The sequence below is a fragment of the Podarcis tiliguerta genome (genome assembly GCF_965153285.1).
Source record: "Podarcis tiliguerta genome assembly, chromosome: 16".
NCBI lineage: Eukaryota > Metazoa > Chordata > Lepidosauria > Squamata > Lacertidae > Podarcis > Podarcis tiliguerta.
Genome location: NC_139549.1, coordinates 17577000 through 17598550, shown reverse-complemented (window position 1 = coordinate 17598550; position 21551 = coordinate 17577000). Strand labels below are relative to the sequence as shown.

At 44.4% G+C, this 21551-nt stretch overlaps 1 protein-coding gene and 1 long non-coding RNA gene across 17 annotated transcripts in view; both read left to right on the top strand.

The window, feature by feature from the left end:
• The window catches only part of PC (pyruvate carboxylase), a 258381-nt gene that overhangs the window by 175158 nt on the left and 61672 nt on the right, over positions 1 to 21551 (top strand). The gene's annotated exons all lie outside the window — the stretch shown is intronic.
• On the top strand, positions 3768 to 14532 carry LOC310667201. Its single transcript, XR_014506197.1, has 2 exons — positions 3768 to 8330; positions 13709 to 14532. It is a non-coding gene; the product is annotated as an uncharacterized lncRNA (long non-coding RNA).

Below are 21551 nucleotides of genomic sequence, written 5' to 3'. Positions count from 1 at the left end.
CTGGTATTCAGAAACATTGCTGCCTCTGACCATGGAAACAGAGCAGAGCCATTTTGGCTAGTAGCCATTGATAGCCTTCTCCATGAATTTATCTAATCCTCTTTTAAAGCCATCTAAGCTGGAAGCCATCACTGCCTCCTGTGCAGCCTGGTTCCATACATTAACTGTGCACTGTTATGTATCTTCCAACATTCAGCTTCATTGGATAGTCACTCACCTAGTCTTCAAATATTGCAGCCTTTCTTCATAGGGAAGACACTTTGATAGAGTTTGTCTGACTGGTCAGCTGGAAGCACTCCTTGATCACCCAAGGAGACAAGACACGTTGCTCTGTTCTTGTTCAGTTTCATTTAACTCAGCTTCCTTGCCTTGTCTTTGCATTATGGGTTAAGCTGTAGGGACTTTGTAGGTAAGGGCTTTGAGAGCACACCCTAATTCTCTTTTGGGTTGTCTGGAATTGGTGAGAGTGAGCCTGCAAGAGCACCCTGGAGCACCCGTGCCTCACACGCACTTTGCCAGGCTAATGATTCATGATACATTGACCAGTCAATGGCTTTGCTCTGTAACTGGGCAAAAAATGAACTCCAGGCTAATATTAAAGAGCAACCGGGAGAAGGGGAGGAGATCAATTTTTATCAAGAGATGATACATTAGGGCTTTAGTTGCTTCCATCCGCCTACAGATCCAATTCTGGCACCACCTGCAAGCAGTTGCAGAGCACCATCAATAACACATGGCTGGGGCAACAATGACGGAGCTCTCCAAACAGATGGGAAGATAATGAATCTTTGTGATAGATAGATGATAGATAGATAGATAGATAGATAGATAAAGTGTCTTGTGAGGGGCAGCTATTGATAGCCCCCCTGCAAGCCTTGATCCCAGTTGGGAAGCTAAGCTGAAGGGAGAGGCTCTCCAAATTAGGAGCCTGGGGCTTTTGCACACAGCTATTTACCATCATCATCAATCAGAACTTAAGAAGAGCCTGCTGGCTATCAAGCCATTGGTCCTTCTAGTCCTGCATGCTGTTCTCACAGTAGCCAACCAGATGACTGTAGGAAACCCAAAAGTAGGACCCAACCACAAGACCCCTCCCCTTTCCTGTGGCTTCCAGAATGTGGTATTCAGAAGTATTGCTGCCTCCAACTGTGTAGGCCAGGGGTCAGCAAACTTTTTTAGCAGGGGGCCGGTCCACTGTCCCTCAGACCTTGTGGGGGGCCAGACTATATTTGGGGGGGGGGGAGTGAGCAAATTCCTATGCCCCACAAATAACCCAGAGAACCATTTTAAATAAAAGGACACATTCTACTCATGTAAAAACACGCTGATTCCCGGACCGTCCGCTGGCCAGATTTAGAAGGTGATTGGGCCAGATCCGGCCCCCGGACCTTAGATTGCCTACCCATGGTGTAGGCAGAGCATAGCCATCATGATAGCCTCCTCCATTCATTGGTCCAATCCTCTCTTAAAGCCATCCAGACTGCCTCCTGCAGGAGTGAGTTCCATTGTTTCTCTTTGCGCTGCGTGAAGAAGGACTTCCTGCTCCTCTGGTGCTGAGTTTGTTAGTTGCTTGCACAGAGCAATCTTCCGCTTAGGCGTGTTGTCCTCCCACAACGATCATGCAGCCACTGGCTGGCCATTGGGGAATGACTTGATCCTCTTCCCTCTCACACGTAAAGAGCTTCCCTCTCCCTCATCTGAGCCACTGTAGTGCCAAAGATTTCCCTGGTTCTGGCAGGCACCCAAGCCGGCATCCGCAGACGCTAATCCTGGCTGCGCTCCGGTGCCTTCCAGGCAGAAAGGGAAACTGTCTTTTGAAATTTACACGCTCTCACTGCTGCCTTACCCAGTTGCTATAAAAAGTGTTAAAGCAGCAGAATTCTTTTTTTGGGGGGGGGGTTGCGGATAGAGAGAAGGACAGAGCTGGAAGGGTCACAAAGGAGACACTGGTAGCATGCCGTGGCATGGATGTGTGCTTATTTACCTCCCAAAGTGTGTTGCATGCAGTTCCAGCCAAGAGAAATTGGAGGCCCATTTCCATAAGAATGCAAGAAGAGCCTGCTGGATCAGACCAGAAGGGGCCCATCTAGTCCAGCATCTTGTTCTTACAGTGGCCATCATCACTGCCTCCTGTGGGAAGGAGTTCCATAGGTTAACTGTGTGCTGAGTGAAGAAGGCCTTTGTTTTGTCTGCCCACTCAGCTTTGTTGGATGTTCATGAGTTCTAGTGTCATATGAGAGAGAGAGAAACTTTGCCCTTGTCTCCACTTTCTCTAGCCCTACAATATCCTTTTTGAGGTCAGGGGACCAGAACTGTGCACATTATTCCAAATGCAGTCACACACCCCTTTCCTGTTAGGGATATGGAATCACATCAAGACATTTCCCCATTGTTGAGGGTGGAAAGGACTGCCCAGAGAAACAGCTCTATCAGGTGTCATCTATGGGCAGCCATTACTTCAGACTGCCTCAGTGGAAGAGGAAATAGGAAATAGAGCTCATTTCATCAGCTTTGCCCAAGGCCCAGTTCCATTGGGCACCTCCTGCCTTTGAACTGTGCCAACTGGTCAGTATAGGAACAACGGTCTAGAAATTGGTCCCTAAGTTTTGTTTTTTGTTTTCCCCTTCTCTCCTTGTCTCCATCTTTCCAGTCTTAAATCCATTTCGCAATATGTCCTCATCGGTTTGCAATTTATTTATTCATTTTAAAGTTGTCATGAAGATCTTTCAGTATCTTAGTGTGCATACATTTTTGTATGCGGTTCTGCCCAATATACATACCTTTGTAAACCAACTCCCCTGATTTAAGGCATTTTTTGTATGTTGTAATAGATGGAATTTTTGTGCATGCTGCCTCCCAATATATGCATGCATTTCTGTATGCGTATTTCTGGCACATGAACCACATCACATAATTCAGAAGAATTTCCAACTTTGGGAGGACGGATGTGTTTCAGTTCACATACTCCCTTGGGAAGTGTGAATGAGGTAGAGTAGCATTAAGAATGTAAGCCGAACAGCGTTTCTCCCCCATCGGGACGCCTTTTCCAGCGCCAGATCTCAGAGATGGAATCTGTGGTGCAGAAATGAAACTGCCTTTCCTTCGCCATCAGTAACTACAATATCCGTGTGTGTGTGTGTGTGTGTGTGTGTGTGTGTGTGCGCGCACCCTCACACACAGCTGTGGTTCATTACAGTGCAGTCAGAGAGATGGGAGCACAACGGAATAGCTTCGGAAGCTGCTTTATACAGAGTTGGAACATTGGTCCATCTAGCTCAGTATTGTCTGTACTGACTGGCAACAGCAGCTCTCCAGGGTTTCGGGCAGGGGACACCACAAGCCCTATCTGGAGGTGCTATTGGGGATTGAACCTGGGGCCATCTGCGTGCAACGCAGGTGTTCTGCAAATGACCAAGAGCCCTCCACCTAGAACAGCATCACACATTATTTGCCGGGGGTGCTGGGTCGCTGCCTCCTTCACTAGCCACAGCTTCGCAAGAGTCATATGAGACAATTCTTACCCTCCCCAACACACACAATGCTCCTGCGCCCCCCCCCCCAATACAAGTACATTGCAGCTGCCTGGTTTCAAGGCAATTATGGGGCCAATTTCTTGTCATTAGGGAGGGAGGGCAGTGGCATTACCAGAAAACAGTTTCAAAAGCAGGAGTAAACTGGGACAAAGTATATTTCTGGGTGGGCAAAGGTCCCTGAAAGAAAAGAGAGCCAATTTGGTGTAGCAGTTAGACTGTCAGGCTAGGACCGGGGAGAAACTAAGGTTCAAATCCCCACTCAGCCATGAAGCTCACTGGGTGACCTTGATGGCTACTCACTGCTTCTCAGTCTAACCTATGTCACAGGGTTGTTGTGAGAATAAAATGAGGAGGGGGAGAACCATGTGCACCACCTTGAGCTCCTTGGATGAAAAGGTGGTATATAAATGAAAATAGGTGTTAAGGACAGAGTCCAGCAATGGGGGGGGGGGGGGCAAGTGGAAGTGAGCTCCTTGTTTGGGGGGTCTGCCCTCTGCCTCCTGCTCCTTTCTGGTGCTGCTCATGAAGGAGGATGGTGAAAACTGTGCGATAGGAAGGGTGGAAGAGAGGAAAGAATTATTTTGGCCCCCCTCCTTCTTATCTTTGCTCTTCTTACCTGTTACAAATAAAATCAGCAAATGTAAGGAAGTTAGGGGCAAGACCTCTCTTCCAGCCCTTTGGGTTAGACTCCTTTCGAACTAGCTCAGACACAATCTGTCTGGGCTTTTGTCTTATTTTCCCAGCCAAGGCAGACTCCGCTCTCTCCACTCTTCCGCCCCCCCCCCCCACAAAAAAGCCCATCAGGTGTCTTTGCCAATGGCTGGCAGATCTGGCTCCCCCAATCAGAGCAACTGCCTGAAGGCTGTTGCTGGAGCTTTTTAGCTTCTGACGCGATTAGGGGGACGTTTATCGCATGGATGTCTGGGCTCCCACCCCCCTTTGCCGTCTTTCTTTTTTAAAAGCAGAGAGCCTTTAAAGAGAGATTGTCTAGTCTAAGGAGAAGAGGAGAAGCAATCCCCTCTTCCAGGCTTCCCCCTGCCCTCCATGAATCCCTCAGACACTCCCTGACCTGTCCCAGGATTTATACTGCCTTCAAAAATTGATCTGTATTTTTTCACTTGAGGGTTGCCCCCCGCCCCACAGGTGGAGACATTTTGCATCAGAGAATGCTACGGTGACCTGATGGGGCTGTATGTGTTTGGGAAAAGACTAGGGTGAATTTCTCTGGGGTTCCTTGACATTTGAGGCAGGACCGTAGCCCAGCGACAAAGCTGCAGTTTTGCACACAGACAGTGCCAAGTTCAGTCTTCAGTGGCATATCAAGGTGTGTCTGAGAGAGTCACACGCACACTCGGCTGAAACCCTGGCGAGCCATTGCTGCAAATCAGTTTAGACAGACAATACTGAGCTAGATGGACCAAAGGTCTGATGCATAAGGGAGCTTGCTATTATTCTAGTACAGTCGTCCCTTGGTTGACGAACGCCTTGGGAGTCGAATGTTTTGGCTCCTGAACGCTGCAAACCTGGAAGTGAGTGTTCCGGTTTGCAAATGTTCTTTGGAACCCGAACGTCTAGCGTGGCTTCCACGGTTTCCAATTGGCTGCAGGAACCTCCTGCAGCCAATCAAAAGTTGAAGCTTGGTTTCCAATTCTTTGGAAGTCGAACCAACCTCTGAAACAGATTCCGTTCGGCTTCCAAGGCACGACTGTATTATTTCTAGTATTCTTGTACTGAACAAGTAAGGGTTAATAGCCAAATTATACCTTATCATACTTAAAAGGGTGGCAGGGCCACATTGACACCAGACATTTAAAGCACTAAGGTCCCACTTTAAACAGTCGTGGTTCCCCCCCCCCCCAAAAAAAAAAACACACACACACATGAGAAATGTAGTTTGTTAAAGTGTGTTGAGAGTTGTTAGGCGGACCCCTCTTCCCCTCCTAGAGGCCCCAGAGTCGGCCGATGACATCTCCAGTATTTATTTCATTTCATTTCTGTACTGGAAACCAATAAAAAATATATACGCGTGCAGTGTGCAAAATCTCATTTAAAAGCAAAAACAACATAACAAACAGAAACCAAGCAAAATACTTTATGCAACCCCCCCCCCCCCACACACACACACATCTCCCGTTTGAGAAGTGCTCCTTTGGTGGCTGGGAAGAGGCCTTCTGAGGCCGCTGCCTGTCAGAGCACAGGAGCCTCAGACTAGATGGATCAGAGGCCTGATTGTCTGTGGCTTTTTTACTTTAGTGAAAAAGGCTACGAAAGGGGGTGGCATGGCAGAGGTTTATTAAATTATGCATGCATGAGAGAAAGCGGTCAGAGAGGAGTTTTTCCGCCTCTCTCAAAACTCTGGCTCAGCCAGTGAAATTGATTGGCAGGTGATTCAGGGCAGATGAAAGGAAGTCCTTCCTCACATAATGACAGATTCACTGCCACAGGATTACAGGCGCTGGCTTAGAAGGCTTTAAAAAACCAGTGAGACAAATTAATAATGGGAGGGTGGATGGAAATCTACCTTACAGCCATGATGGCTCAATGGAACCTCCATTTTCGGGGGGACACATGCCAGAAAGCAACAGCTGCTGTTGCCTCCAAGCCTGGTGGTCCCCGCTGTGGATGCTGGACAAGGTGAGACCTTTGACACGTCCTTATGATGTGGCCTAAGGCCGCTTCAGCTGTCTGCACATCATCCGTCCTTTGAGTTTTTATGTCCACATCGTTTACTGGCAATCAGTATTTCCGCCGCAGTCCACAGGCTCCATAACGCTCATTTGCTTCATGCAAACGTCTAAGCGAAGAAAGCAAAGCCTAATGATTAGACTGAACATCACTAATCCGGCAAATGAAACGGATGGGGTTTTATTTATTATCGGAAGCAGTGCTGTGGACGTACTTGGCTAGATCAGAACTCCTTTCTTGCATTCCTTTTTGTATTTGCTGAAAACAAAGTAAATTAATAAGTCAGTGTTCCTTAGTGTTTTATAGCCTGCCTCCTTCGCAGCTCAAGGTGACTTGTGAAGCTGACGGGTGCAATATTTAAAGGATATGTACAGAAATAAAACCATTAATAGGCACCCACCTCCCTCCTTCTACAATTGAGGAAGAATAGACTTGGGGGGGCAAATATTTTGAATTATGTGTACAGATCTGGTCACCTCACCTCAAAAAGGATGGTGCAAAGTTGGAAAAAGTACAGAAAGGGGCAAAATGGATCAGTGTTTGAAACTCCAGTTGTTCTAGGCACATTTTGTGACAGGGAATTTCATTAGCCTTAGCCTTAGTCCTGAATGCAGGACTGCACCTAAGATTTCAGATTAAAACTTCTGAATGGAAGGAAAGGAGGACCTTTTGCTGCCTCCCTACTTTCAGCTACTCTCTGAAGACTGGAGAAGAGAATATTAGGGGGGTGGGCAGAGGAAGGACTAGACCATGTGAAAAATAACCATAAAATTTTAGCTGCAGTTCATTCATTTTCAGCTTTGTATTATTGTTATAAAAAAGCGCGCCTAGACATTCCGTTGTTGTGCCCATAACCTAGCTTTAATGTGCCATTTAGCACCTAGCTTTCATATCTCAGTTTCTAGCACTGGCTTGGATGGCTTTAAAAGAGTGTTGGACAAATTCATGGAGGAGAAGGCTATCAACAGCTACTATCCATGATTCCTATGTTCCACATCCATGGCTGAAGCCAGTAATGCTTCTGATTGTCAGTTGCTGGAAACCACAGGAGGGGAAAGTGCCTCAGTCCAGCAGCAATATGAGGCTGACAAGAAGATTGGTCTACCTTACAGGAACAGTATAAGGGGACCTTTCCCAACCTGGTGCCCTTCAGATGTTTGGGACTCCACATCCCATCAGCACCACCCAGCATAGCCATGCTGGCTGGGGCTGATGAGAGTTGTGGTCCAAAGCAAATTCCCCAAGTTTGGGGCATGATACCATAAAGATGGCAAAAATACCTTCGCCGCTCTCGGGGTCCTCTGCTTCTATTGTATTGTATTGTAAGGCCTTTTCAAACTAGGCTAAATTAGTCTCTTATATACAGTGGATGCTCGGGTTGCGAACATGATCTGTGCGGGATGCATGTTCGTTACCTGCAGTGTTCACAACCCGCAGCGGCGCGGCCAGGTTGTGATTCGGCACTTATGCGCAAAGCGCGATTTAGCGCTTTGGCGCATGCGCGACCGCCAAAACCCGAAAGTAACCCGGTCCGTGACCCAAAAAAACGCAACCTTAAGCGTCTGTAACCCGAGGTATGACTGTATTTCTGTTTCAAGCTTTCCTAAGTGAATGAGCCCAGGACTTGGAAGTAAGATGGAGTTCAGGAGACATTTGGGTGTTCTTTGGGCCGGGGAGGAGCAGACAGTGACGCTCGAGAGATCTGTTCTCTCCCTGCCTTAATTCAGTGTTGCTGTGCGTGTCTCCTGCCCGACTTGAGGTGCGTGGGAGGAGAGACTGTAGTCTCCCCAGAAGACGGGAGAGCAGCACACCGCTGTCACAATGGGACAATGATGACGGATGATTGGGAACATGGAATGGGATTGCCCAGATATGAAAACATATTGGCACAGCAGGAAGCCATAATTTAGTGCTAATTGGCCAGACGGTCCTAGCCAACTGCGCCTCAATGATGATCGATGGCGCCTCGTTAGCATAAAGGGGGGCATGCAAATGGCGCAACCACAGGATGCACCTGACAGAGATCAGGGAATAAACAACGGGTTGCCACCTTTTGCCCCTGGCCTTGCTCCTGCGCCCTTAACAACAGCCGGAGCCCAAATAAATTTTGCAGTTGAAACTTTCTCCTACTTCTTTTTATTTATAAATATTTATTAAGTTTTACATAAACAATAAAGAACAACATAAACAACACATAACACAGAAAAAATACACAAACATAAAACACAAAAACAACAGTAATAAACAATAAAAATAGAGAAAATTAAAAAAAAATACCCTTTTTATCTTCATAATGACCTTGCATTTACTTGTTTCTGCGACTTCCCCCAACCTCCCTACTCTGTATTCCAAATCAAATGTTCTGTCTGCAAATTCTTTCCCTCTATCATAATTTAAATTTCTCATCATCTTAAATCCATATCCCATAATTATATTTCCTTCAGTCTAGATTTTAGATCTTTTTCTGTTCACCTTTCTTGCTAAAAACCAGTCACCTTCAGTCCGATATCTTCAAATGTTCGTTATCTTGCAGTATTTCTGTAAATAGTCTTTAAATTTCCTCCAATCTTCCCTCACCGTCTCTTCTCCCTGGTCTCTAATCCTGCCGGTCATTTCTGCTGATTCCATGTAGTCGATGACTTTCATCTGCCATTCTTCCAGAGTGGGTAATTCTTCTGTCTTCCAATACTGTGCAATAAGTATTCTTGCTGCTGCTGTAGCATACATAAAGAAAATCCTATCTTTCTTGTGCACCTGTTGGCCAACCATGCCCAGGAGAAAGGCTTCTGGCTTCTTCGAAAATGTGTATTTAAACACTTTTTTCAGCTCATTATAAATCATCTCCCAGAATGCCTTAATCTTAGGGCACGTCCACCAAAGGTGAAAGAATGTGCCTTCAACTTCTTTACATTTCCAACACTTATTATCGGGCAAATGGTAAATTTTCGCAAGCTTGACTGGTGTCATGTACCACCTATATATCATTTTCATTACATTCTCTCTTAGGGCATTAGATGCCGTAAATTTTATACCGGTGGTCCATAACCGTTCCCAGTCAGCAAACATTATATTATGGCCCAAGTCTTGTGCCCATTTAATCATCACTGATTTCACTTCCTCATCCTGTGTATTCCATTTTAGTAGCAAGTTATACATTCTTGACAAAATCTTAGTTTTGGGTTCTAACAATAATAATATAGTAATATTTCCGAGGTCCCCCTGGTGGCTACTGAAATTACTGCAGGGATACAAAGTAAATAGAGGAAAATTCCACTCTCTTCCCTTGAACTGGTAAATAAGTTGCAGCTGCAGAGTAACCTTGAAACTGGTGGCTTATGGCAGAGGGAAAAGGAAAATTACAGCAATTTCAAGACAAAACAACAAGATCTGGTAAATCTTTTCACACGGGAAGGAGGGGATCCTTCCCTGAACCTACAGGAAGTGCCTCTGTTATACCCAAAGTAAAAGAAATGTCTGGGACAGAAGACCTTATTACTGCAGGATTTGCAAGGGTACAGGGATCCCTAGACAAACTGACACAAGAAGTGTCAGAAACTAAAAAACAAGTTGTGGAAGTAAAAAGTCAAGTTGAAGAAACAAACAAAGGGGTAACAGAGGCCTTCCAAAAGATAGAACAAAACTCTGCCAGTATAAAACAGAATACAGCCTCAATTAAGGAATTATTTGAGGCGTCGGTTGAGACAAGAAAAATTGCTGAGGAGGCAAGGGGGGTTGCAGCTGCTACAGAGGAGAAATTGCCACCGATGAGCAAGCAATTGGAGGAGTATAGAGCAAGATTTTCTATGCTGGAATTAAAAGATAAACAAACTAATCTGAGAATTAGAAACGTTCCAGAGATCGAGGAAGGAAGCCTGCGGGACCTTCTGACACAAGAATTTCAGAAATTTTGGACTTTGGAGCCTGAGAAGGAGGAATTTAAGATCCTGAGTGCCTTTCGTCTGGGAAGAACAAGCAAGAAGATCAAAATTAGAGACTGTTTGGTTACATTTAGAACCAAAGAAGAAAGAGACAAGATTTTGGGACTACATTTTCAAAAATCATTGATAATTAATCAATCCAAAGTCGAGATCTTCAAGGATATTCCAAAGCATCTTCTGGACCTTAGATCGAATTATAAAGATCTAGTTATTCAATTAAGAAAAAACAACATCATTTTCAGGTGGGAATTTCCGGAAGGACTCTCCTTCAGTATCAAGGGAAGAAAGACAAAAGTAAGATCAGTGGAAGACAAGAACGCCTTTTTAGAAGTTTATGGAGAGGACCTACAGAAAGGAACATTAAAAGTAGCAGATTCCTTGGAGTCATCAGAGGAGGGAGAGGAAGACAAGACAGGAGCAAGGCCGAAACGAAACAGAAAGAAGAGGACAACGCCGGACTTGACAGATAAAGACAAGACAGAGGGAGCATCTGGAGGAATATAACAGAATAAATTCATCATGTCTCTGCAACTTCTAAGCTGGAATTGTAATGGCCTCAACTCAGTTCGAAAGAGGAAATCGATATTCCATATTTTAAAGAAAGAACAATTGGACTTGATCTGCTTACAAGAAACACATGTGACCAGGCTCCATAGGAAAATTTTAATTAACAAAAGATTGGGTCAAGAATTTATCTCATCTGACAAAGTCAAAAAAAGAGGAGTAGTAATATATGCCAAAGAGAGCCTTACACCAAAATTTATGTTTAAGGATGAACATGGAAGATATTTGGCAATTGAAATACAGTACCATGGACAGAAGTATCTGATAGTAGGAGTGTATGCACCAAACGAGGGAAAATCCGAGTTTTTTAAGAAGCTGCATGAGACACTGAATGAATATTTGGAATACAGTGTGATTTTGATGGGAGATATGAATGGAGTTGTTTCAACAAATATGGACAAGGCGCAACGACAGGTGGTCACCAAGGATGGTAGACTACCGAAAACCTTTTTTGATTTGACTGATAACCTGGACTTGATTGACATCTGGAGAACCAAAAACCCGTTAGGAAGAGAGGGAACCTTCTATTCTGAAGCTAAAATGACTTGGACACGAATCGACCAAATATGGATCACCCGAGGACTGGCACCAAATATAAAAAAGGTGGAAATCTGCCCAAAAACTTGCTCCGACCATAATGCAGTAAAGATGGGAATGAACTTACTACCAACTGGTTCTTTCAGATGGAGAATGAACGACTCTCTCTTCAGGGATGAGGAAGTGAACAAAAAGGCCCAGAAAACTTTGAAAGACTATTTCGAGATAAATTTGAACACGACGGTGGAGAAAAGAATCGTATGGGATGCAAGTAAAGCTGTTATGAGAGGGTTCTTGATACAACAAAATACGCTTAAAAAGAGATTACAAAAGGAAAGAAGGGAAAAGATCTTGGAAAAGATCAATGAAGGAGAAAAGAGATTGAGATTAAAGCCAAATTCAAAGGAAACTCTAAGAGAGATTAAATTATATCAAGTGGAATATATGCAAATGGTAAATCAAGAGATTGAGTGGAAGATCAGACAAATGAGACAGAAAACTTTTGAATCTGCAAACAAGTGTGGGAAATTATTGGCTTGGCAAATTAAGAAGAGACAAAAGTTGAATACAATAACAAATCTAGAAGTGGAAGGAAAAACTATTCAGAACCCTACAGAAATAAGGACCGCTTTTCAAAAATATTTTAAACAGCTTTATTCTCAACAACCCCAGAAGGAAGTAGACATAGAGAAATTCTTGAAAGCGAATGGGCTACCGAAAATATCTCAAGAGAATAGATTGAAATTGAATTATAGCATAACAGACCAAGAGGTCGAGAGTGCCATTCAGAATATGCAACTGGGCAAGTCTCCAGGACCCGATGGACTGACTGCTAGATATTATAAAGCACTGAAAGACTGGCTAATTCAGCCATTGAAAGAAGTTTGTAACAAAATACTTCAGGGGGAGAAGGCACCAGATACGTGGAAAGAAGCTTTTGTTACACTTATACCAAAGGTAGAGACTCAGAAACACCAACTCAAAGACTACCGCCCAATATCATTACTTAATGTGGATTACAAAATTTTTGCAGATATTCTGGCTAGAAGATTCAAGAAGGTTTTAATAGAGGAGATTCATAAGGACCAAGCAGGCTTTCTCCCAGGAAGACATTTATCAGATAATGTAAGGAATATAATAGACATTCTGGAATTTTTACAAGAAAAAATAAATACTAAGGCGGTTCTAATATTTGTGGATGCGGAGAAGGCCTTCGATAATATTTCTTGGAGTTTTATGAAGAAAAATCTCCAAAGTATGGGGGTAGGTCAGGAATTTGAAAATGGTATAGGTGCAATCTATTCTGAACAAAAAGCTAAGTTAATTGTAAACAGTGTAATCACTGAGGAGTTCAGAATAGAGAAAGGTACGCGACAAGGTTGCCCAATTTCTCCTTTGCTGTTTATATCAGTCCTGGAGGTGTTGCTGAATATGATTAGAAAGGACCAATTGGTCAGAGGGATTCAGGTCGGAGCTAAACAATATAAATTAAGAGCATTTGCAGATGACCTAGTTCTGACATTACAGGAGCCAGAATCCAGTGTGAAAAGAGCCTTAGAACTGATCCAAGAGTTTGGTCGACTGGCAGGGTTTAAATTGAACAAAACAAAAACCAAAGTTTTGACAAAGAATCTAACAGAAATTGAGAAAGAAAGATTTCAGAATGAGACAGGATTGGCAGTAGTGAAAAAAGTGAAATATTTGGGTATTACTATGACTGCGAAAAATGGAAATTTATATAAAGACAATTATGAGAAAAGTTGGTCGGAGATAAAGAAAGATCTAGATATATGGTCTAATTTGAAACTCTCCTTAATGGGTCGTATTGCTGTGATAAAGATGAATGTATTGCCAAGAATGTTGTTTTTGTTTCAGACACTGCAAATTATAGATAAGATTGATTGTTTCAAGAGGTGGCAAAGAGATATATCCAGATTTGTCTGGCAGGGCAAAAAGCCAAGGATAAAATTTAAAATATTGACCGACGCAAAAGAAAGAGGGGGCTTTGCCCTGCCAGACCTGAAACTTTATTATGAGGCGGCAGCCTTTTGTTGGTTAAAAGAATGGCTACTTCTTGAAAACACTGACATGTTGGATCTAGAAGGATTTAACAATGTTTTTGGTTGGCATGCATATCTATGGTATGACAAGGTTAAAGTGCATAGAATGTTTAAAATCCACATTGTTAGGAATGCATTGTTTAAAGTTTGGATGAGGTATAAAGACTTGCTTGAAACCAAGACCCCAAGGTGGTTGTCCCCAATGGAAGCAAAAGCACTAAAAAAGCTCAATATGGAGGCAAACTGGCCAAAATATTGGGAGATTTTAGAACAAGATGGAGACAAATTGAAACTACAGAGTTTTGATAAATTAAAAAGTAAAGTCCGAGATTGGCTCCATTATCATCAAATAATGGAAGCATTTAAAATGGATAGAAAAATTGGCTTCCAGGTGGAAACTTTCTCCTACTTCTTATCTCTGTGCCACATTTTCTGAGTGTCCAGCTGCTCATAAAAGCACAGGAGTAGGGGTGGGAGCAAGAGAGCAACACATGGCAACTTTCCGGCATTCTCAAATGTTTCTCTACAGGGAACATTCCCAACTCTGCCATATAAGTTGTGAGCGTGTTGCAGAGGATGTGGGGGCTTCATGCAAGTTTGCTCGATCAGATCATTTGACTTGGTTTGGCCAAGCCACTCAGGCATCTCTGTTGCCCTGGGCAACAACAAACATCTCCAGTAACTCACCTCTGATGTTTTACTGAAGACGGTGAGCAGGGAAAGCTGCTAACTCAGGTGGCCTTAAAAGAAAAGGGTTGGGTGATTCTGCAGAGAGGAAGCTCTTTCGATAAATAGAACCTTCATGTTCAGAAGCAGCCTACCTCTGAACACTGGGGCCCTGGAGAGAGACAGGCACCGGCTTTTTTTCCACACCTGGCTAGTAAACCTTCCAGAGGCACCTGGCTGGCTACTGAGAAGACAAACTGAAGCGTTGATCTAGTAATAAAGGGCTTGCGTACTTATGACTATATTCTAAGCCTCACTTTTCCCTCCTGTTTTGGGGCCCTGTGCTTCCTCTGCCTGCCTGCCTGCCCTGCACAGTGCTAACTATTTTGCACATAAGTGATGTTCCTGTCACTGTTCTTCTGGTGACATATGGGAAAATCTGACATCGCTGGTGTATATATTTATTTATGAAAATATTTATAGGCCCCTATTCACATACAAAGATCAGAACAGTTTACGTCAAGTGTACATAAAAACATACAGTAAAAACCATAGCAAAAAGTTAAAATCAGAAACCAGCCAACCATTGTGGAAAGATGCATTCTTGATTGTTTGCATAAGCCTAACAGAATAGAAAAGTTTTCAGTGGAAGTTCATTCATTTGCTTCATAAAATTTATACACCACTTGATTGTAAGAAAACCCAACCTCTAAGCTGTTTACAAAAAGATTTTTAAAAAGTTGTGCACCATTATTAATGTGTTTAATGTGCCAAGAAATATCCCAGGTAGCATTCCAGTGTACTTCCAGGGGGCTTCCTCACAAGAGGTCAAAGTAACCTATTACTTTCCTCTCTACAAAGATTACATTAAAAAAGGACGTCCAAAGTTTGGACTCCTTCATCTCTGCAGGGACACAGATGATCCTCATATGTGGCACCTTGATAATGTCCTTGCAGTATTGCAGGAGACTGTTAAATCTGGCTCTAGAAAAGAGATAGCAAAACTTGAGGATATTATCTAGAATATCTAGGAAACTAAAAAGTTAAACCAAAATATATCAGAGAGCAAGTTCTACAGCCTTTTGATAAAGAATATTGGCAATCAATAGCCTTGATCCGTTGTTCTGAAACAAATTATGCAGAAGAATTCTATTGTGTGCAGAGGAAAGTCCATAGAGAAGCCTAATGCACACGGTATAATAGAATCATAAAACTGTAGAGTTGGATAATCTCATCCAACTCCCTGAAATGCAGGAGTCATGCCTAAAGAATTTCTGATAGATAGCCATCCAACCTCTGCTTAAAAACCTCCAGTGGAGGAGAGTCCGCCACTTTCCAACAGCTCTTACTGCCAGACGTTCCTCCTAACATTGAGTCAGAACATTATTTCCCATCACTTGAATCCATTTGGGTCCTACTCTCCAGAGCAACAGGAAGCGAGCTTGCTCCATGTGACGCCCTACAGGTGTTCGAGAATGGCTATCATATCACCTCTCACTTTCCTCTTCTTCAGGCTAAACATCCCCAACTCCCTAAGCCATTCCTCATAAGGGTTAGTCTCCAAATGCGTTATAATAAGACCTTTAAACCTGGGGCTGATTAAAACATCTTTTTGTAAGAAATAAAGATAATCTGGGAATAGCAAAGGTTGATCTAGGTGAGGGAAAGAGCTCTGTCGCCTTCCCCTCCGCCTCCAAAAGAAATGGTGCCACTGTAATAGTTCATATATTTTATTAGCTGCAGTCTTTCTCTCTTTCCCTTTCTCTCTCTATAGACTGTCCTCCGTAATTACCTGTCCTGCCTCTGAAGGAGCCACTCCACACAGCCTCCTCTTTATGTAATACAATAATTCCAAGCCATTCTTGTCCTCACTCTCTGAGCTTAATTTCCAATCATCTTTGCCCCTTGTCTCTGCGCAATGCTTGCCTTGAGAAGGGATGGGAGGAATTGATGGATGATGGCGGGGCGGGAGGGAGAGGAAGAAGGCGCTTAAAGGCTGCTTAGCGCTAACAAAGCATCTTCCACCCGCAGCCAGTCATTTCAGAGATGTTTTTGTGCTGGTTTTGTCAAAGGGCCTCAGCTCAGAGGTAGAGCATCTGCTGGGCAGGCAGAAGTTCTCCGGTGGCATCTCAGGTACAGCTGAGAGGGACCACACCTGTCTGAAACCCCGAAGAGCTCCTGCCAGCCAGTGTAGACATTACTGTGCTGGATGCACCAAAGGTCTGACTCGATGTGAGGCAGCTCCCTATTTCAAGCCTCTATCCAGAACCATGAGGACTAGAATCCTCCTTTGTTTTCAGGGAAATAAATGTGGAAGGTCCCAGGTTCGATCTCCAACTTCTCCAGGCAGGTATGAAATCCTGGAAAGCCACAGCTAGTCACCCTGTTTCCTATACAGTCGTACCTTGATTGTCGAACGGAATCCATTCCAGAAGTCTGTTTGACTTCCGAAAACGTTTGACAACCAAGGCGGGGCTTCCGATTGGCTGCAGGAGCTTCCTGCACTCAATCGGAAGCTGCGTTGGGTGTTCGGCTTCCAAAGAATGTTCATAAACCAGAACACTCACTTCTGGGTTTGCGGTGTTCGGGAGCCAAAACGTTCGACTCACAAGGCGTTTGGGAGTCAAGGTACGACTGTATTCCTATTTAAATAAGTCCTGACGCTCAGTGATAGAGCACTGCTTTACATGCTGTGGGGCCCAGGTTCATGTTTCCAGGTAGGGGGAGTCCACTTCTGTAACCTTGGACGGCTGTTGGCTGTCAGCAGAGACAATGCTGAGCTAGACGGAGCAAGGCTCTGACCCAGTGTAATGCAACTTACTCTGCTCCTGCTGCTTTTAATGTTTCCTAATGTTTTTATATTTCTGCACACCTCCCTAATCGTTTATATAAATGGTTTTATGAATAAAAGGACAGACAACCTATGGCCCTTGAATGCCAACCCTAAGCAGCCCTCCCCATTACCCCCCTCCCCCAAAAAACAAGCCAAGGCACCGATTCTTAAACAGTCGATCAGCTTGCATAGTTCAGGGGTGCCTAGAATTCAGTCAATTGCAGCACAGAAAACAATACAAATCGTTAGGGTTGTCACCACTTTTATCTGTTCCTCTTCCTTGGCCTTTAACAGATACTCAGCATGGGAGGAGACTCAGTTTAGTGTAGAGGTTAGAGTGTCAGACTAGGACCAGGGAGAATCCAGGGTTCGAATCCCCACTTGGCCATCCTGAAGCTCACAGGGTGACCTTGAGCCAGTCACCATCCCTCTCAGCCTAGTATGCCTAAGAAGATACTTGTTGTGGAAATTAATTGAGGAGCAGGGAGAACCATGTAGCTCCCTGAGCTCCTTGGAGAGAGAAAAACATTGAGATATAAATGCATAAATAAACAAACAAGGATTTCCTGTAAGTAAGATGGGGAGTCTCAAATCATTTCAGGAAGGGGATGGTGTGGGTTGCTGTGCTTTGGATCTGTGGCTGAACAGCGACTTGAACTCTCCCCTGCCACTTTTCTGGTCCATCACCAGAGCACATTGTCCACCCTTCCAGTTGCAGTCCAGATCAGTTGCACCTCCCTGCCAAAAATGTGATTTAAAAGCTCCTTATTCAGTCATTAATTAGGCCAGACAAACAGAGGGGGAGATGCATATTAATGTTTCATCTGGCCAAATTTCCCCCACTTTTGAAATCCCAAATGAAGAGTAGAGCAGCTGCCTTGGCTCACATCCATCTTCAGCAGGAAGTTAATGCCCTTGTGTGATAATTGTGTGAGGTGAGGGGGGGGGAGTCCACTCTCTCCACCTGAGGTTGGTTCTCTCTTTAAACTTTTGACCAGATTCTGTATCTAGCAGAATTGAGCAGTAAAAGATTTCCCGGGGCTGCCTCCCTTTAAGTTGGCAGGAATTTTGATTCTTGCCTACGTTACTAGGTGTGTGGGTCTGCCACTGCTGTGGGATGCTGGGACAGGAGTCTTTTTGTAAGGACCCCTTTTTACAAGGATCCTCCACCCCCCACCCCCTGAAAAAAAGGCTGAGAGGCTGGAGCTCCTTGCAAACCTTAGGTTGTCCATCTGTCTGGGGCAGTTCTTGTACATTCCAAATCATAAGCAATATCAGGATCAGGAAATCCAATATCAGAAAGAAAGAAAAATACAACCACAGTGTTATTTATTTCATTGTCTCTTTTTTCTCTTCTCTTATCCTCCCCTCACCAAACCCCCTCCTCCAAATTACAAAGCAAATGCTGAACTCGTATATTAGGAATGTCAGAAGAGCCTGCTGGATCAGGCCAGTGGCTCACCTAGTTCAGCATCCTGTTCTCACAGGGACCAACCAACCAGGGACTCCAATGGGAAACCCGCAAGTAGGAGCCAAATGCAAGAGCCCTTCCTCCGCTCCTGTATTTTCCAGCAACTGGTATTTAGACACAGCATAGCCATTGGGGCTAGTAGCCAGTGATAGCCATTGGTCTTGTTTTTGCTAAGTCTATATACCAACGGGGTGAGCTCCCGTTGCTCGATCCCTGCTCCTACCCACCTAGCAGTTCGAAAGCACATCAAAGTGCAAGTAGATAAATAGGTACCGCTCTGGCGGGAAGGTAAACGGCATTTCCGTGCGCTGCTCTGGTTCGCCAGAAGCGGCTTAGTCATGCTGGCCACATGACCCGGAAGCTGTACGCCTGCTCCCTCAGCCAATAAAGCGAGATAAGCGTCGCAACCCCAGAGTTGCTCACGACTGGACCTAATGGTCAGGGGTCCCTTTACCTTTTTATATACATAATAAATGAAAACACTTTTCTAGAAATTCATCCACAAAGTATAAGTTATATAAGCCTTTAATTTGGGTTACAGTCTTGTCCATTCATAGAAGTCCCCATGTTTTATAAAACCTATCCCAAACTGGAGAAAGGTGCTTGGCTTTACGTCTAGCCACTCCTTTCAATATAGCTGCTGCTAACAATAATACTGGATCCCTTCTCATTCTTGTTGTGGCTTCCATATCTGAACATCCTGGTAAGGCCCCAGCAGGCTCAAAATGGGAATATATAGCCCAAGATCTATTTGATATGTTCAGACCATAGACAGGTCGGCTGAAATCTCCTGGTAGATTTCCGTGTGGTTTGCAATCGACTTGCAGAGATTCGGACTCTCAGAAAGAACAACCACAAAATTGCTTCCTGCACCTAAAATAGGCTGTCGAAATGGGATTTAACAAGAGTGGGCTTTTGTGTGAAAGAACTGTGGGCTGAGCTCTGTTCAGTAGTAGTTCTCACAGCAAATCCATAATGCTCCAAATGTGCTCAATCTTTTAATTCTAACTGAATGGTTTTTTTGCACCTGGCAAAAATCAGACAACATCTGATTGGCAAATCTTGGGGTTCTCGTAAAATACAAAATTAGATCTGTCGAGTGTGAAGTCCGCCCACACTTGCATTAGATTATCTGTGCCCAGCCTTTTCTGATTGGGGGGCATCGCCGCCAAGAATAGTCTCTAGGGAAGGGGAAGGAATTCAGTTCGCATTGAAAGAAGAACTTAACCTAATTCACCTTCCAAAATACTTTGTGAAACAAAACACAGCCATCTTTCAAAACGCATACTTCTCTGGATTTTGCAGTGTGCTTCTCCAACCAAGCATTTTGCATAAAAATGCACATACCAGCGCAAAGTGTGCATAAAAGTGCATATATTGGTGAAAATAATGTACAATAACGCGTTACATTAGGGACATTTTCTTTCCAAGAATGTGTATATTGGGCAAAATTACATCCAAAAATGTGGACATTTGGAGAAATTCACACTATAATGCTGATGAATTTTCAGGAGGCCTCTGGTCGGCAGTTTGTGTGTTTTTAGTGGTGTTGCTTTTTTGAAATGCAAACTGATGTAGTGAACTTCAAACTGGAAAAATGGTAGACTGAGAGAAATTGAAATTGACAGCTTTCCCCCTTCCTAGCTGGTCTCACAAGCTCCAGATTTCCTCCAGCGATGCTCTGAACATCCTTTATTTATATTGCATCTCATGGGCTGAGGCTTCTGCTGGGGCCAAGAAGAGCCCAAGGAAGAAGATCAGAGACAGTCAGAAGCAGCATGTCAAATGATGCAAGAGTTGATTTAGAGAAATCTCCTTCACTTACTTCCCCACTTCAGACAATCTCTCTGTTTTGGTCAATTGACTCCTCCCAACAAGCCGCTGTGTTTGCAGGGCAGCGGCTGAAGAAGGAGCCAAAAGGGGTTTCTTGTGTGTGTGATTCTTGTGGCTGATTAGCTGCTTTCCCTGGTCAAAGGTCAGAGGGGGCAGGGTTTCTGTTGAGGCAGGTGATTAGCTGTGGGAGGAGCTTATCAGTGTTTGCAGGGCAGCGGCGCGCGCCTATCGGCACGCGCAGTTTGAACCATCTTTTAGATTTAGGGGAGCTAGTCTCAAGCCCAACGACACATTCTCAAGATGGAGGGGGAGGGAACAGCTGCAGTCGCCTGCGGTTCCTGCGCAATGTTTGCCATCTTGCCAAAGGTTGCAGGCAGCTTTACGTGCAGCAATTGCATGTTGATTGCCCTCCTAAAAGACAAAGTCCAGCAACTGGAGGAACGTGTAGCTACGCTCCAAAGAATTAGAGAGCTGGAGCTCTTCTTGGAAGCAACAGAGCACAACGTCTCCACCAAGGAGGAGACAGGGGACTCCCCTGAGAAGGAGGCTAGTTCACCAACACAGGAGCCCGATATGTGGAGAAACGTGACTCAAAGAAGTAGGAGGCCCAGGGTTCGCTCTGATTGTCTAGAAATACACAATCGCTTTGAGGTCCTCTCCCCTAGCATGGAAGACGAAGAGCAGACTCCATTTGAGGATCTCTCCCTCATTACAGTCGATCACGTATATGAAGATGAGCAGCAAAGTCAGTCCTCAGGGAATGTGCAGGCGACCTTGGAACGGACCGCTCACGGAAGAACCCTGACCAAACCTAAGAGAAGGCGTGTAGTGGTGATAGGGGATTCCTTACTGAGGGGAACAGAAGCAGTGATCTGTGGGCCTGACAAGATGTCTCGGGAAGTGTGCTGTCTCCCCGGGGCTAAGATCCAAGATGTAACTGAACGACTGCAAGGAATCATAAAACCCACTGACAAATACCCCTTCCTCTTGGTTCATGTGGGAACCAATGACACTGCAAGCAATAGCCTCCAGAAGATCAAAAGAGACTACGAGGCTCTGGGCAGGAAATTGAAGCAATTAAATGCACAAATCGTCATCTCATCTGTCCTCCCAGTTGAACGACGTGGCCCAGGGAGAGAGAGGAAAATAGTGGAAGTAAACAGCTGGCTTCGCAAATGGTGTAAACAGGAACGGTTTGGATTCTTAGATCACGGACTGCAGTTTCTTGAGGATGGACTTCTGGCAAGCGATGGGCTGCACCTCACAACGGTTGGGAGGAATGTTTTTGCCAAAAAACTAAGAAACCTCATCAGGAGGGCTTTAAACTGACTAATGTGGGGGAGGGAGACAGTGCTCCTGAAGGTAGGAGTCTATTAATTGATGAAGATGATCATCCAAATGTCATAGACCAAATGGAGCAAGCAGCAAGCA